General features: G+C 33.4%; 1 pseudogene; it reads left to right on the top strand.

The window, feature by feature from the left end:
• Positions 1-258: 258 nt before the first annotated feature.
• Positions 259-2323, top strand: LOC119641896 (annotated as a pseudogene).
• The last annotated feature ends 16935 nt before the right edge of the window (positions 2324-19258 follow it).

The following is a 19258-nucleotide window of genomic DNA, read 5'->3' as shown; positions in this document are numbered from 1 at the left end:
TTTGCAAAGAGATCGATGTGAGGAAAATGATTTTTGGTTTTGAGAGAAGTAGTTAAGTAAACGGTGGAGAGAATATCGTCGCTTAGTTACCATCGTGTAATTTACGTTTTTTTATTAATTTTGTTTTTGTTTCTATCTTGCGCAAAAAAGAAAAAATGTTGAAATGTAAATGCAAAGCAATTTATTTTTTTTTTTATAAAATACTCTTAATTCTTAAAAACAAAAAAGACTAAAAAAAAAAAACAAATATGATAGGAAATGTCTGAATTGATTATAATATTTCAAAAGTTAAATGTATTTCTTGATCATGCCTTGGTTCGGGAAGAAATTGAAGAATTTTACGAAACGCAGCGGACTAAAAAAGCAGTACCTACGGTGCCTAACGAAACGGGGGAGTCATCATTGCAATTGATGAATTTATAACTTATACCGAAAAGTGCCAATCGGTTTTTTATTAGGTTTATGCACACCAATACGTTCTCTCCGAACGGATCGCTGCGAAATTTATGATAATACCTACGATTGTTGTGATCAGCAAATCGAAGCAGTGCCGCGTGATCTGTACTTGGCCTTCGTTTACGCAATAGGTGGTTTATTACAGGTTTCATCTATGAAACAAGCTCATATTATTGTTGGTAAATATATATCTCTTGTCACTAACAATACCAGGTGCCAAAGGTTACCACCTTTTTCATGAGGATATTATAACTCACCAGCTCCAAGTGTTTGCTCATATTGGACGTATACAAAAACCCGAACGCATGCGTCTCATCAGCAGATTGTTAACCTTTGACTTCAGTTTTCGACATCATGTGACGATTTCAACGTGGTTTTAAGATATGTTCGTCTGAGTGACCATCAAGGTATTAGAAACGCGATACTGAGGAAATTAATATATATACAGTACTTAAATCATGAAAAAGGATATGCAAATGTGTATGCTGTGAATTTACATCAAAAATGTTTTGAAATATTTAAAGAAATGATTAATGCCCAAAATAGTGAACCCGAACAAACTGTCTTGAAACTTATGAATATGACTGTATTCCTTCACACATATCCGTCCAGATCGAAAAGCCAAAATCGAAACTGTAATACAGCGGACAATGAATGCGAAGACATATCAGGTTGGTTTATTAAATATATAGGTAAATATCCCCGCTTATTGGTAAAAGTGCTAAATTTTTATGCAGAATGTATTGCTACGACTCCTGTCAAATCCTGGAAAAGTGGTCAAATACAAAAAGCTTTGGAATATGCAACCAAATATGAGGCAAATCTATTTACAAAGCGCAATGAATCTTGCGTGGAGTTTTTATTCGAAGCTCTCTATGCTGATGAAGTAACGATATGATCCCGTGCTATCGATTTGATTGCAAAAATTCTTCAAACCGAATCAAAAGTTGATTGGCAGCTGTTTTGTCATGAGGTATCTAACGCAAAGAGAAGTATTACTAATTAAAGATAAAATCGATGGTTTACAGGATCAAAATAATAATGTTAAATTATAAGCAATACAAGCTTTGAATTTGGTTTTAACAAAAGGCTCGCCTATTGCTCAACAAATCTTAAATGTATGTGTGAAATTCATAACATTTTTTGCCTAGAACGTTTATTTACCCGATGAGCCAAAAATTCTCAGTATACACCGCGAACCTAGTTTGAAAAGCGCGAAAATATCCACATCTGGCCCATCTATGTATGCAACAAATCATGGACTCCATAGTGTCAAGCCAAGAGTTGGTAAAAATGATAAAAAATTTGAAAAACGAAACGGACAGCAACCACAATACACTTTTGAAGGCCGTGGAATTGTAGAGTCGTGTATATAAAAGATGCACACACATATTTTTGAATATCTCTATCAAAGTCCAAAGCGGTATGTCCGAAGATTTGGTATTATGTTTATAGAACAGCTAGTGAAACTAAATTCTTTTTTAATATTTAATACGAATTCTGTAACGGAAACGGCAAAATTGATAGAAGAACCCACAGCATTAGTGCGTAAACAAACGTTACTGTCTCTTTGCAATTTGTCGTTGTTGTTGGTTTGTAATTGTTATCTCGTAATAGCTGTTTGGTGCAAAATCATAGCTCCCATACTAGACGACAACGATCCCAAGAAAACCGAATTGGCTATGGAGAGTTTTCATTCGAGAGTTTTACTAATCATAAAAGGCTTTTATCAATCGAATCGTTCTGAACATTTTTATGCCTTGGGTAATAATAATGGGTAATGATGCTATCTACTCAATCATGCGTCTAATTGCAAAACTGTTTTCACCTGGCTTCGCATCAACGCATGTTAAAGCGGGATAGCTAATATCAAAAATTATGGAGTATGTTTGGTAACGACGAAATCGTAAGCCTCTTTCAACAACAACAACTTCCCGGACCATCCAGAAATCAACTAAAGCAACATCCTTTTGCCGTAAACATTAGCCAAGGTCCGTGAATACCTATCGTCAATTCCAATTTAGAAGCAACACACAATCACAACAATATATTGTAGGTAAGGAAGGAGACAGTGGCATCGAGTTCATTCTTGTCATCTGTGGATGTATAAATGAAAAGCTAAATTTAAGAACTTAGCTTTGGATCTCCACTATAACTTTTTTAAAGAAATTAAAAAATAAATAAAATAACTAGTTAAGACGTCAAAAGGAATAAAAATTAAAATTAAAAGTGCTTGGCTAAGAATGTGTGGCTAAGCGGCATACTCCATCGCTGAAGCGGAGTATGAGTGGGCGTACGGGCCATTGAAGGTAGGGGGACAGGGAACGGTTGCTGACAGACTAAGAAGGGACCAACGAAGGGTGTACAGTACAGACAACAGACTTTACAAACGCACTCACACAGTGTGAACACATTGAAGGTTTGATTAAACCTTTTTTTTTTTTTTATTTTATTTTTTTATCCTATTTAAAGATCAAATTGTTTTTCTTGTTTTCATTTTAAAATTTTTTTTCTTTTTTTAATGCGGCCCAGCATACCTGTGTAAATTTGTGAAAGCTCTACCGCGCAAGTGACTTCCATTATTTTAGAAAAATCAATTGTTCATATATTCTTCTTCAATTAAGTAAACAAGCGTGAAAGAATACAAAAATTTCTTAACAGTATGTTTAAATATGACAACAAAAACAACGGTTATACATCTTTTCTGACCAGCTGCTTACGAGATATTGCTTATTCAGGCGGGATGGTGATAAAAATGAATTATAAATAGAAGAAGGAGAAAACAATTTTAGACTTCAAAGAAATATCTAACACATGTAAAAATATTGTGACACTTGTAAAGACATTGATTTTTGTAATGAGCGAAGTCTGTTTCTAACGAGAAGTCAATTTCTATTCTAGAGAATTCTTTGTTAAGATTTGGATAAATTTACAGGCTTATGAAGACCTATTTGACATAAATTCGAGTAAAGTGTAAATAACTTGGGAAATATGTTGTTTTGTCTTCTTTTAAGTCGCGCCGATGCCACTATTCAACGTTTTCGAAAATTCAATAGTAGAAAATTAGGTATAAATAAAAGTTTTCATGCCATTATATCGTTCGCTGGGAATATCCAGCTTATCAATGCTTTTTATACAGTTTTAGCAACGAAATAATTTAAAAGCAATTCCCAATTTTTCTTGAAAGCGAAAAAATGTTGTTGATTTTTTTATAAGAAACAAACAAGAAAGTTATATTCGGCTGTAGCCGAATATCGCATACCCACCAGCCGGTCACTTCATAATGACTTTTATAACGACTACAGACAAAACTTGGGGCTCTTAAGATTATAATGCCCAACAAATCAGTTTTTTCTTAAATGAGTCAAGATTTGATGTGTTAAACGTTCAGAATAATTAATTTAGAATCGACAAATGTAGCTTGTAACGTTTTGCTTCCCAAGCCCCTTTATTTGATACCCATACCGATGGTATTCTTAAGAAAAAATTAATCCAACACGTCTTGGCGGCAATCACAATTAATTTAGAATTAACTTCTCGCAGAGTTTTCCGCGAATTTACGCTGATTAAGAATATATATGTCTATAGGGTGTCTGAAGCTTCTTTTTGGATCTTGAAAACATTATGACAAAATGAGTAAATCCTTTCCAATTAATGAACCAGAAACAACACTAAATAAAAATTTAAGATTAGTTAAAGATTTTCCGTAGCTCATGGTTCGGCCAATTGTCCAAGTCGTGTTTTTTTAGTTGAAAAATTATTTTAAGTTTCTTATCTTTCATATTAACGATCTTTTATCACGATTTATACGCAGCTAATGACTTTAAAAGAAATTTGATTTAAAAAAAAAAAAAAATCGGATGATGTCTGCAGTGGCATTATTTTCATATTTTATCAACTTTCAGTCAAACTTCGGTTTGCGTATCAGTGTTCATTGTCTGGCTTATGTCTGCAGAGTTGACTCACACCATCTCGGTGTATTTACGCAAAGTTATTCCATTAAAATAACTCCTAGTCAACAGAGAGCGACAGGAAGAAAGAAAAATATGAACAACTTCGAATGGATGCTGGCTTTGGCATGATGAGGGTTACAAATATTTACATACTTTTAAATTCCAAACTTATTAGGGTTATATGAAAAAACTTTAATAATATGCTGGATTAAGACAAATTACTTCCTTTGCATTTCATTTCTATACTTTAATATGCAATCATTTTTATACCCATCACCGAAAAATGAGAGGTATATTCATTTTGTCAAAACGTTTGCAACCCCCACAAGGAAGCATCAGTGACCCCAAAAAGTATATATATTCTTGATCAGCATCAAATTCTAAATCGATTTAAGTATTTTTGTCTGTCCGTATGTCCGTCTGTGTAATGTCTGTTGTAAACGTTCTCTTGGACGCAAAAATGAAGCTATCACTTCAAATTTCGTAGAAATATTGGAAGTTTCTGCACACAGGTTGGTATTGAAGAAGGACCAAGTCGGTTGAAGATCACGCACACAGCACCACGTAAACTGAGAACACCTCTGTTTCTCAAAAATAATGAAAAATTGGTTTTTTGCACTTTACTCATAAACTACAGTAAATAAATGCCCAAGCATTTATGTACAAAAATGGAAAACTTTGACCACGCCTACCCAATAGTAGAGTGTATGAAAATTTTTTTTTTTTTCAATGCCTTTATAACGCGCAGAAACAAGTTTCAAAAACTCTATGAAATATATAAATTCTTGACCAATCTCAAATTGGAATGCACCAAAACATATCCGCCTCTTCGTCTATCAATTTGTCTGTATGCGCAACTTTCTGATATATGTGGTAAATATTCTCCCGTTAGCGAAAATCAAGATATCGCCTAAAAATTTGTAAAAGAATTTGAAATTGACCTAAAGTTTTCAAAGGACACACCTATAACGCGCACATGCCTATATGACAAAAACTTTTATTTTGAAAATAGAAAAAATCAGCTGTGCCAACTCCTAATTATAGAGCATGAAAATTTTGTTCCTTTACTTCTTTTGTCTTTTTTTGGGGCAAACGGTGATAGGTATAAAAGTTTATTGGACGAGTATAAAACTCCAGCCTTCTTTAGTCAGTTTTACTAAGATGATAAGATTTACAAGTGCCTTTTAGCAATTCTTTCATTATGGATCAATCTGCTATTATATCCCATTTCAATTAGAAAGACTCGTGTCGGCGCGCGAACTTCTGACATTCCTGTTCTAAAAACTATGCCATTTTTAATTGCGTTGACCTCAGCTTAATGTTAATTTTCCTTGCTACACCCTACAATGCTTTTGGTGCAGAGGTATATTAAATTTGCGCTGTTGATCGAAAACTTGATTCTGAATTAATCTAAACTTGTCTATCCATCTGTCCGTTTTATTTATTGTGTTCAACTAACAGGCTGCAATTTTTGAAATATTTTCACGGGACCATGGCTGGCGTAACGCAAGGTTCCATTTGGGCACTCTACTCTTTAATCTATTTATAAATGGTCGTAGGCGTATAGTGGGTAACAATTGTGTTTTTTTTACATATGCAGATGATATATTTCTGCTTTATAGAGATAATGCAAATAATTTGCTTTCGTTCGAAAATAATATTAACGATTCTTTAACAATTGTGGACTCCTCGATGGTAGATAGTGTGCATTAACTCCAGTAAGATTGAAGCCTTCTTCTTCAATTCTCCCCTTGATGAGTCATGCAACATCAAGGCAAAAATATCTGGTTATTCCATTGATGTTGTAGATTCAATGCAATGTCTTGAGTAATCCTTGATAGCAAACTCAACATTGGCCACGACATCTCTCTGCTGGAGTTTATCTTACGCTCCGAAAACTGTATAATCTGTACATCCACTGACTATATCGCTGCGCAATCGCTCTCCAAAACGCAGATTAATTATTCCATTGAAGACTTTTCTGGATACTCAAGGTATAACTTAAGTTTCATAGCATTGTTAACCGTATAACACGATTTGTTTACAACGTTGAACTTAGAGACCATTTCTTCTCCTTCGTTCATGCTTTCTTAAATTCTCTCCTCTCAATTCTCTAAGTCTCGATGGGCATGTTGCTTATTATCGATCTGTGCAAAATTATTCAATCCTTATCCCCAAGCCTTTTAATAGAACGATTGTAATTCCCTAGATCGAATAGAAACCCTTAATATTACTACGTTATTCTAACTCATCAGCCAATTGGAGTGCGTTAAAAATGAGTCTGAGATCCTTCAAAAATACCTTGAATACATTTAGAAGAAAATTGATTTTACTGCTAAGCTCACAATCGTCACATTTGCAGCCATCTAGCTGACTTGTATGCTCATTTATATTGTGGTTTGAAATATTATCTATGGAACTTGGTAATATATGGCTTTTTAGTTACTTAATAAATGAATAAATGAGAATGAAATTGACATGCTTTGGCCCAAGGACGAACGCTGGTGAAAATGATCAAGAGTAACAATCAACAGACAATGAACTCTTAACTAGCATAATGGCGTGGTTAAAACTGTTTACGTATCTAATAGTTTAGAAGGAATAAAATAAAATTTTTTGCCTTCAAATTATTATAAAATGTAAAAATTTTATTATTTTAATTATCAGATTCACGCACATAGTTTCCAAATAGTTTTACATTGCTTCCGTTCAAATTTAACATTTAAGATGTCTCTAGACATAAAATTTCAAAAACAGGTTGTGGAAAATTTGTTATTTGTTACTAATTATTTGTCTAGACCTGCTTTTTAAGCACGAACTGACCGTTATTGAAAGCATGTACATGCCATGCGGAAGTCTTACAGTGCAACATCAACAACATGTTCACTTCACCATAATTTGCATTGCTTCCACTCACAAAATGATACGTTTAAACGGCCGTACATTGTGTGAAATGAAATTATTACAATTTATGCGCTTTCATTACAAAATTTTTAAGTTGTCCTTTACTAGTAAAGGCGAAATCCCTATTATGAACAACTTTAGTGAAGGTTTTCAAGTAGAAGTAGAATTCTTTAATATAAGAATATATATAATTCGAAATGCAAAAGAATTCCATCCCGAATGCGTAAAGAGGTACAATTCTATGACGTATATTGTATACCTGGTCGCTGTTTCGGGTAACAAAAAATTTCTCAAAAGAACTCAAACTATAATCAATCTTCATTATAGCTGAACTCTGTATTTATGAAATTAAATTAAAATAAATAAATAAAGTTTTAATGCATGTGTAAATGTCCACGTATGTAGTTTCGTTCACCGTACACCTCACAACTTTCGACACATTTAGATGAAATTCGAAACCGACAGTTTTTGGTTCAAAGACGAATAGCTCCTCCTAAATATGGATTTGATCAGTTCACACTTTGTTTGAAAAAATTTGTTTGCTTTCAAGAGCTCTGGTAGCGCAAAATTTGAAGGAGGCGACATCAGTTTTCGAACGCCTCTGATATAGATGTTTTCACGCCTTTACATTGATTCAAAATGGTGACGGAAAATAAAATTTTACTGCAGTAAGCTTGGGACAAACATGTACATTTTTCTAACTCCTCCATATATAAGGTTTCCCATGCAAGGTAACCCTTGTGTGCAGATTCTTTTTGATATTTTATAATATTGTGCCATAAAGATAGGCGAAGAAAGAGTATTAGTGTGCGTAACGTTGTAAAGTAATTAATAATAGAGTTTGTGCGACCACTTTTTAGATCGAATTTTTCTAACGTTTGGTAAAACGAAGTAATTGCAAATAACTAAAATCATTTACATACAAAGGAATCGAAATCTTTTCTGATTTACTTAATTTTGATTTTTCGATTTGCCGATTTTTCTAAAAAGAAAATTAAATAGCAAACCAAAAAATCGCACCTGAAAAAGAGCATCATTACTTGAATATCACCTAATGCGATTAGATCCATAAACTGATTTATCTGATTCTTCAGTATCGTTTGAGGATAAATAGGAAAGACAAGTTTTTTAATTCAAAGCTTTGACGTCATAATCATGATTTCAACGGGCTGACAAACACAAGTAGACACCAAATGGCTAACAAATAGACGTAAGTAAAATCTGCTATTCAATCTAGTCAATAATGCGAATCCGTGTTCTCTCTGGCGAATATGAAAACCTATGTCTCACTACAGGTATAAGTCAACAGTATCAACTTTTCGACAGGTCAATTCGCAACAAGGCTTGAATGGTAGGTATATCGCTTTATTTAAGTGACGATAGTCTAATAATTAACGAAAGTAAAATGTTACTATCTGGACAGCGTAACTTACTAGATAACGCAAACTTTTTTAAAACAGATTGAGTTAAGATGGAAATATCTTATTGTTGTATCTGAGCTAATTGTGAACAAACTGATGGACAAGAAGAGCGCTGAACCGGTAATGTAAATCGTAAAATCGTGAAACCTTCTTAAGAGTTGCATGTATTTTTCGAACGTAATGTACTCCGAGCATTATGTCTGTCTAATTGAAACGAAAACACATAAAAACACGCAAATAAACAAAACTTAATTAATCGCCTTTTTGGAACAGTATTTGCTTACTTAATTTTATATCTCCAAAAAAATACATCTCTGCCAATATTAACTTGTTATTATTAAATTTACTTTATGTATCACCTTTCAAATAAGGTTAACGATGCAATTTACTTATGCAATCCAAATGAAATGAGTATTTGCAAAGCTTATTGAATTTAGTTACCTGTCATAGTAACTTGTTTACTTAGCTTGTGTTTGCAAAAAATTCTTTCATTTGCGACTTTTTATAAAAGAATAAATGTTTTTCTGAACAAACAATTGAAGCAATCACATTGTGAATGGCTCAAGTGTTACCACTTTTAAAATGCCGTTTGCCTGTGTGCGTAATGTCTTCTTTAAACAATCCCCTGGTCGCGAAAAAAAAGCTATCACCTTCAAATTTCGTTGAAGAATTGGAAGTTCTCGCACACACTCTGGTATTGAAAATGGATCAATTCAGTCCAAGGATAGGCGTACTGTGCTATATAAATTAATACCACCTCTGTTTCCCCAAAGAAAGAAAAACACAGGTTTCTTCGTCATTACTCATAAACAACAGCAGATAGCTTTATTTTATGGGCGATGCTGTAATGACTCCACAAAACTACAGAAAATAATTTTAGTGTAAACAATTCCTTAAAAGTAATCCAGGTTATGTAAAAATATGTTTTCGATAGTATGCATTATGATATAACATAAGCAATGCAATATATAATGGTTTTTTGACTGCAAAATAAACTTTAATACAAGCCAAAGGAACATGATCTAAAATTAGTTAAATGGTTCGGAGTCGCTCAACAGTTATTTCATTTCCCTTTATTTCAACTCGTTTACTTTCAGAAATGAAATATTCGTAAAGCAGAAAACTTTGGGAAATTGTAATAAACTTTATTGCAATTTATTAAAAACGAAAATATTACAAAATAGAAATTACTAAATCTGCACTGCGCTTGACCAAATAAAGCACTTTTGTTCTTTCCTACAGTTATTTTGTGAAATAGTAAGTGAAATTCTTATACCGCAAGTAAATCTTGTTAACAACATAAAGGACATAAGGAAAGGTAGCATACAGATGATTGTAATAAGAATATTTCCGGGACGTTACACATACAACCACACCTTGATGGTACATCCTTTTTCAGAAGCTTAGGAAAAAGTAAAATTTATGAAGTGGGACGAACTTACAGCTTATGCAGTCAGCAATCAACATCATTACTTTTCTTGCGAAAGAATTTCAACAAAAAATTACTATTTACTAAAATTTGTTTGGTCAAAGAATTAAAAATGTTTTTGCGAATATGTATATTTATAAATAGTTACTTGAAAATATTATAAATAGTTGCTTGAATTAGTCACTTGAGAGTTTCATAGTTCAAGTAAATATATTGAGGAGTTTAACAAATTTTCCTATTTACTACTATAGTTACATTTTTAGTTGTTCTTTTTATTCATTTCGTGATTTCTCTTTATTCTTCTTTTGTTCTGATTTAACCCTTCTAAAACGACATATAAATTGCAACTAACGTCTTAGAAGTTTATAGCAAGGTATTTTTGACGAAAAAAGTGGCTCTTGTAAGAACATACACTGGATTAACTGAGAATAAGAATTAAAAATTATCCTTGTTTTGGTTCAAGTGATTCACCAAAGTTAGCAGCTCGTAGTCTTTAAATTACGGTCATGGTTCACCTACTGCTTAAGGTCTTCAGCCATTTTTGTATCAGATACTCAACTTATTTGACTAATTTATTGCTCTAATACATGACTTCTCATTCTCTGGCGAAAATAGCTCGGGGAACATTGTCTTCATTCTATTGAAGAAACAAGGCAATGCTTGAAAGGTGTTCCGACATCTCTTTTCCGTTAAAAACGGCAATTCGAAAGTTATTGGATCATTTAATCGGACAGGTACGGAAATATGATGTTGAACGCACTGGAAGCTTATAAAAGATGGTTGCAGCAGAGAACGTCGAAAGTATCTTGAAAACTATTTTTGATAATTGAAAAGTGAATTTGCAAGAGATAGATGACATCATAAAGAGAAAAGCTGTTGACAATAAAAGAATTGGTTGAGTTGAAGCTCGAGTTTCTGCGACGTCCGCCGCCTTATGTAGGTCTAACCTGGCTAGAATATTGTTTGTTTGCTAGTATCAAAAGGATGTTCCATAGGAAAATTGATTCCATGTGTGTAACGAACGTCTACTTGCAGCAGATTCGCACCCCCTGCTACGAAACTTGTATCTTGTTGAAAGACGCTATGTTAACATAGGGAATCGGATTTTCATAAAAGTTTGAGAAATCTAACAAACATGGCTGTTTGTGTCTCAACTCGAAAAGTGGTGGCGGTATATGTTCGTACCAATAGAATTTTATGTTTTTGTGCTTTCATTTCAATTTATTTAAAAAAATTGATTGGTTTTTGGGTAATGCAGACGAAAAATTTACCGATAGATTTTTGCTCACAAAGCGGCGTTATTCCGTAGATCAATTTATTGCAGTGCTTTTATTGACGTAATTAACTAAATATTAGCAAAAGTAAAATATGTATCCGAGTAACCAAATAAATAATTAAATATTAAAGCTGTCCTTCACTTTCCCCAATACCTTGAAAAGTATGCCTTCAATATTTTTTTTGTATTTCCTTCGCCTCTGCACGATTTTTCCAACAGATAGAAAAGAGGCCTTTTGTATCATTTTAGTTTGCGTCATAATTTCGTTCTTTACAAAATCAAAAAGAAAGGCGACTATACTCAGCGCAGTGTATATTTATCCATAGACGTTAGGAAAAGCAAAACGAAATCATAACCAAGCAGCCAATTGGAAATAAGCTTAATTAGTTTAAAATTGGTTTTGTAAGATTTCATTACCAAAATACCTACAAAGGTTGGCCCTTTTTATAGCTATAAGCAATTAGCTTTATCAACTTTATACAAACAAAAGCAAAGTGGTTTGATAAACAATATAAAAATTTTTTAATATGCTAACATATAACGACGCGATGAGTAAATTATTTAATATTGATTTCTGTATTGCAAAGTTCGCAAAACATATATTTTAGGTTTAAATTTTCATATATTAGGTAAACAAAAAATTTCTAATTCTAATGAAGCTACTATTAAAAAATATATATTTTTTTACATAATATTTAATCTACACCTATGTACTTCTAACTAAATATGGACTTAACATACAAAAATCACTTCACTTGTCATATTTTTATCTTCATCGTCTCAAGCGACAAACTGCATTTTCAGACTTGGCCTTAAACAAAAACAGTTATGCACAAATCCAAGGAAAACTGAGAGCATTGCATGCAAGAGGAAGTGAACAATTCAAAAATCAAAGTTTTTCAGCTGACTGCTGTATCGATGCGGTATTTAATGTTGGTTGAGATAGCCTATTTATAAATTTTAAAAGCTAGCAAATAAAACGAATTTCTGTTTAAAAAATATTTGGAATTGTTAAAAAAATTTATTTTGTTGCCTTTGAGGTGACTCGCACCGTTTGAAATCTCAGTTCAGCAGAGCGGATTTAATTTTTTAAGTTAGTCGTGGGCTGGCTTTAAGGATATTTTTCTTTATGGCCCCAATTAGTTTAAATCATTTTCGCCAATAGGAAAATAAATACAAATTTTACTTGCTCTAATTACATGAATTACTACAACTGATATGACAGCTTTGAGCGATAACAAATTATGGTGGTACCTAAAAATGTCTGAATGGGCTTAGAACGCGTATTCGATCATTAAATCCGCTTTCTAAAAGTAATGCGAGTACAAATACTATTATTGAGAACGTTTTTATCGATCGTGACTGCTAAAAATCGATTATAACTTTCGTTTTCCGGGCGATGTAAACTGCCATCCGGGACTTTGATGTCCCCTCTGTTAAGGTAATACAAATTACTATCCATGACCATTCCCAAATCTTATCCAATTTCATTAGTGCTATGAGTCGATTGGTTAATGGCCGCCTGTTGGGAGTGGTCGATTAGTAAAGGCATAATACTTACCAGTACGGTAGTTAGGTCCAAATATACACCATTTCATGGCGTTCCGACTTGGCTAGGATCATCAGGTATGATAAGTAAATTTTGACTACACAACTCTAATGCACGCGGGCTCCGAGCAGATGTTTTTGCGGCATACGGACACGTGCGCAAATTTTGGACGATTTTACACGTTTTTCGTGAAACCCTGGTCAACGTAAATAGTGATACTAATAGTGAGTGACAAGATTTTCACTTGCACCAAATTATACAAAATTACGTACGTTCACAAATATGCGACCTACTATTCCCAGCAATGTTACAGCACTTGCGATCTCGAATTCCTCTACCTAAGGGTGAAATTCATTATCTGGCCGCACACGTTGTATTTCGAGTTTATTTCCGGAAGTACAAACGATGCGTCCAATGACTTTAACACGACGACGTTCCAATACGATGTTGTCCATTATCATCGATATTAAAAACAGCTGCGTAATTCAATCCGTGTAACTGCGGACACAAGCGGCGCACTTGATGACGCTTGAGAATTGCTTAACGTAGCTTATAAATGGGTCGGCGCATATTCACTGCATTGATGGCTTGCAACAAAACAAAAATTCGATATTAACGTCCTTGCGTTTCCGATAATTCGGATTACTGTACCATTTCTGTATACTTTCCCTACGTTAATTTTCTTCGCGTTTCTTCTCCAGTCCCAAAATACGATAAGGCGAATGGAGCAGATATCCAAAAACCTTTTCATGCGTTTTATTTGGAAATTATGTTTCCTGAATAACAGCGCCAATACCGCTCGAAAAATGATAAAAAAAATACCATCGGAAAACCTCTACGCGTGCAGCGTCCTGCTAAAGCTCTTATCGCGCCAAAAAAAGCAAGACCTTCTGGTCGTTTGTAAAAAGAATTCGAAATTAATTTATCGCATCCATTCCTATTCCTCTCAACAAGGATCAAATAATGTTCGACCCCGTTGGCAAAGCTGAATAAATGTAACACATAGCTATTAGCCCCTGCCTCCGCTTGATAAAGTTAGATTATCACTTATACCTTCAGATGGCAGCCGGCAAAGAAGTCCTTGCCAGGGGCAATTGTCGCAAACCTCCGGATCCGAAAGTCATCACAGTCATACTTCATATGAAGTATGCTGCCACACTCGCCAGGCCATTACTCAATGTCTTTACCAAATCCAACCTGTACCCCAAAAGTGCAATCTTACCTACAATAGTCAAAACCATCAAAATCCTGGTCAACTACGATCTGGTAACATATCTGGAATCTAATTTCCGAACGAAAATGTAGCTTTCGCAAAAATTGGCCCACTGTGGACTTAAGGTCCTAAATGACAGAAAAGTACAAGCGAGCTATTCGTCATTTCAGAAAAAGGAAAGTCCTTGCATTGGACATGTCAAACCCATATAACAGTACGATGTGACACTCTAATTTCAAAAATTATATCGAGTTGTCTAGGTAAGCGTTCGGTAAGAGTTGTAACCTCGCAACGAAAAGATAGGTTCTGTTTGCAAAGTTTAAGTACGACTTTAGCAAAAAAAAAAAAAAAATAATAGAACATGTTAAGGCAATTAAATTTTTCCTACAAATATATCCTGTATAGAGTCTGTTAATATTTTAAAGAAAAGTATACTATTTCCCCTTTCTAGTTATATTCAAACTTCTATGCTTCAAAGTATAATACTTACAAAGCCAAGGCATCAGCAATTCGTCAAGAAAGAGTGACAAATGTATTTTCCAAGAGATGGCGGAAAACATAAAGTTATGATTTTTTCCACAAGCCACAAAGAATTAATAAGATTTGAAAATGAAATACTAAAGCTTGAATAGCATGTAAATGTAATAATTTATTATTAGATTTCCTCCTTCTGACACGGAATAATAATCTTTTCTTGAGTTTCAAAGAATTCTCTACCAACTTTATCAGAGAAAATATATAGGTCAAGTGGTTACCGGAAGATTTAGTTAAAAAATCCTTTTCCCCCTAAACAAAGATTTCGTTAATGGGTTTTAATTTAGAATTAAATTGACGATGCCAATTTTCGTTTTCGCGTTGATTTTACAATTGACAAGATGTGAGAGGAAATTGTTTGAGGAATTGCCAACTTCCGATAATCAGTTAATCAAATTCGACGAATTTAACTAGCTCAGTTTCTTCTTTCGCTCTGCTTTCTTGTTTATCTACACTTAGAGAATAATTTTCTCATATCGCCTGTAACGCAGGTAGATACAGAATTTATAAATTCATTAATTTGATAAATGACGCGTTCGTCCGGCTATGTCCTTCTATCTGGCTGGCTACCGCACATGTTTGATCATGCACATTTAAAATGTGAGAGAAGTTAAAGAAAAATTTTTAATCTTTAGTCTAAGTTTTAAAAAATATATAGTTAATTAGACTGGAAATATTTAAGAGTAGATGTTTTATTAATCAGTGTGTTTGGCAGCAATAAATCCAACTTTTTTTTATTCACTAAAATATAGTAATACAGATTATTGCGAGCAAGTCCCTTCATGATATGTCATTTCATTTCTAAACTCATCTTACGTGCTGTTTAGAATCAAATCCTAAACTACTAATTGGAAATTATTAATTAATAAACGTATAGTTTAATGTTGTAGCGAGTCTTCTTATTCGGGCCATGCTCACGGCTGCCCAGGAAGTCCCTTTTCAAGAAAATCTATTAAGAAAAACTCTTTGAGCTTCGTATTTTCGTTGGAATTATATTTTTATTGTTTACGAGGAATTTGAATATTTATCGTATTTACAATTGGGGTATACCGCCTGCGAGTAGCAATTTGTGTAGACGGGAAAAATAAACTAGCGTAGTGATTCACGACTGCTTAGTTCTTTCCTTCGATATTACTTTCGGCATTTCGTCTGTACCGAGTTCTGCGAGAAATTCTACAAAAATGTGCAGGAGATGTTACATGGGCCAATGGAGCTACTCCTCCGTTCCTACCTGCATACTTTTTTTGCTTTTATTGTCAATAACCGTTAAAAACATCGTCGAAGAGAGTGGTTCCATCTGTTGTTCGGGGATGACGGCTAAGCTGAATCTGCCAACCCCAGCCGTCTAGTTATCCTATCTGTTATTCAGGCATGAGGACTAAGCTGAGCCTCTCATCACCTATCCGTAAGTAAAAAAAATATCCCTGCCGATAAAGTCACACGCGAAGAGATATTTTGCCCGAGATCGCTTACCTCTTCGGTCCGAGATCGCTTACCTCTTATAGTCGCGATCACCATCGTTGTCCCGTTACACAGTTGCTCTGCCTGTGCCTGTTACAGGCTAGCACGCATTATACAATGTATGTGCTGCAATATCAAAGTTTACCTGTACAGGTGTTATAACAATACTCTTATGTATGTCTTATATTAATCCTATCTTATGCATGCGTTAGCATATGTTTATCGCTTAGAACTAAAACGTGTGGTCATACAGGGAAAATCGTTTCATAATGTATAGCCGTTAATCCCTACATAGCAAGAACACTTCAATGTGCTAGCCTTAGGAAGTAATACTTCAGATATAAGGATGGATACCAGAACATATAGATCATTATGTATATGCCCATACCAAAAAAAACTCAATGTACAATCCTTAGCATATTAGCGGAACCGTTAATAAACAGGTAAACGTTTTGGCATATGATTTTACGTGTGACAACAATAACTCTAAACCACAAGACCTTTACTATTGCACGATAAACGTAAGTTCAATTCTTCCTTGAGTTGCGTATTTTACTTTTATTAAAGCAGACATTTTAGATATCGCACCAAAACTCCAGAGGGAATTATTTGAATAATTGTAAATAAAATAGTTTATATGCGGCTAAGCGCCTATCTTTAAACGTCTTAGAAAATAAGTGTTTGAAGGATTTAATGAAGAAAAGACAAACTTGAGAGAAACTCAATACGCCATCGGAGTAATATATGAGTGTTATTTAAAGGAAAACAAGTAATTGTTCAAAGAGATATTGAGAAAAAATTAGGACAAAAACGGAATCAAAGGTTCCAATTTCTTCTCCTTTTTCTTCTCTTTTTTTTCTCTTTTTTACTGTGAGAATAAAAATGTTTTACTTATCCAGTTTCAGTAGCTTATGAAATTAAGTAAAAATTTAATGTTTCATGTGACTGCTTTTACATGAAATTTTCAATTTTCGTTACATGTCATTAATTAATTTCTTTTCATTTCATTTTATTTAGCACATTACGATCGATTTTTGTGTTTATCCTTAAATTAATAAACATTCGGATTTTTTTCCACTTTTCCTGTTGTGCACGTTGACTAAATGTAAAGTACAACTTTTTGCTAGTGCTATTGCCCCCTTGCGCTGTGAAAATTTACTATTGCTCGGTGTCTCGGGTGACTTCACCTATGATGGATCATTCCCCTTACGCTAAAAAAAGTGCTAATTGCCGATGTCTTGGCTAACTTTTGCTATATCTTACTCTGTCACAACACAGGTAGGCACTGACCGAAGATACACGCGTTGGGTTTTGAATTTTTCTTTTCTATGATCTTGTTACCAAGCACAACCCTAAGTGAACATTTCAATTAAGTCGCCTTTCCTTTCAAATTTGTCATATTCTCTTAATATACATTTTTTTCTTTTTTTTTCCAAGTTTATGATTTGTTTTTCATCATCTGTAGATGAAAATATATTTTCTCTATTTTATAATTTTATATTTCAATGAAATTCTACGCTAACTGCTGTGGTGGTTTTATTGAAATATACGCAGATGTAAGTTTCATAAAAAAATTGAAGAAATGTAACATGTCTTACATGTTACATGCGAATAAAAATTTTGCAAATCTTTCGCATTTCACTTCTTTTATAATCTATTTGGTTTTCTCGAGTTCTACAAACAATCTTTCTAGCTTATTTTTCCTCTATTTTCATTTTTTTCCGAAATTTATGGTTTATTTTCAAAAATTTTTTTTTTTTTTTTTTTTCTTTTATAATTCCCATTTAAATTTTACTTTTTAATTCAGATTTACCTTTCCCTTCTCCTTATGTGTATCAAGTGGCTTGCCGATTAACTCAGTCTGGTGATATCGATGACAGATCGTCTACTTTTCGATTTTAGTTAATTTTTTTGTATTTTAAAAAAATTTTCTTTTTTTTTGTTTTATAGAATTTTCATTTCAATTTTTCTTTTCGATTTAAATTATCCTTGTGTATTCAAAAATTTCTTCCTCTTTTTATCTTTTATATAATTTCCACATGAATTTTGTTTTTGGTTTTGATATTGTCTTCTTGCATACTTTTACGTCCTTTCCCTTGTTCGGCTGCTACTGCACTCCCGGTCGGTTGCTACTCATATGTCGCTATTGATATATTTCACTTCATTTTTTTTTGTTTTGCTTCTTACAAATAAGTGTAAACCCAGGCCGTTATTGAAACCAAAATCACTTGTATTTTTCTTACAAATGTTTAGTGTAGATTTTATTGAAACCAAAATCAGTTGTATTTTTCTAACAAATGTTTGGTGGAGGCTTTATTGAAACCAAAAAAAAAAAGAAGAAAAGAAATTAATACAAAAAAACAAGTGAAAATATTATACAATGGAAGGGAATATAGAACAAATCATACGTGGAATATAGAACAAATCATACGTTACTATTATGTTACATTATTTGCACGCAAAAACATAGATTTCTGGTTATACAGTTTTGCGTACAACCTAGCAATATTCGAGATATTTGGACGAAATTTGCTTACCTTTAGATATGTGCCTACGCACAATATGTATGCTACTTATAGTTAAAATATATTGACATGCATACATAGGGCAACGTAAATATATTACACTATGTAATCGTTAGCCCTTGATTAATAAATTTAATAGACTAGCTGTGATTTCGCTTGCAAGAAGCAGAAAAAAGATAGAGAGTACTATTTTGTTATGTGCATGCCTACGCTTGTAATATTTTAGAATCTGTGTCCGCCAATAAAAGTTTAGGCATATGATTTCGTGTATTACACAATAAGTAGAAATCATAAGACGGTTGTCAAAGTATTCACCGATACACATAACACAAAACAGTCGATTGTTTAGCTGCGCGCAAGTAGAATCAACATCTGTTTCTGGTTATACAGTTTTGCGTAAAACCTAGCAATTTTCGAGATATTTGGACGAAATTTGCTTACCTTTAGATATGTGCCGTTGCATAATATAGATGCTACTTATAGTTGAAATATATCATCATATATATGGGAATGAAATAAATTTGTGATCGTTAATCC

This window comes from Glossina fuscipes, unplaced genomic scaffold (genome assembly GCF_014805625.2).
Source record: "Glossina fuscipes isolate IAEA_lab_2018 unplaced genomic scaffold, Yale_Gfus_2 188, whole genome shotgun sequence".
In the NCBI taxonomy this organism is placed as follows: domain Eukaryota; kingdom Metazoa; phylum Arthropoda; class Insecta; order Diptera; family Glossinidae; genus Glossina; species Glossina fuscipes.
This window is presented reverse-complemented; position numbering and strand designations above follow the sequence as displayed.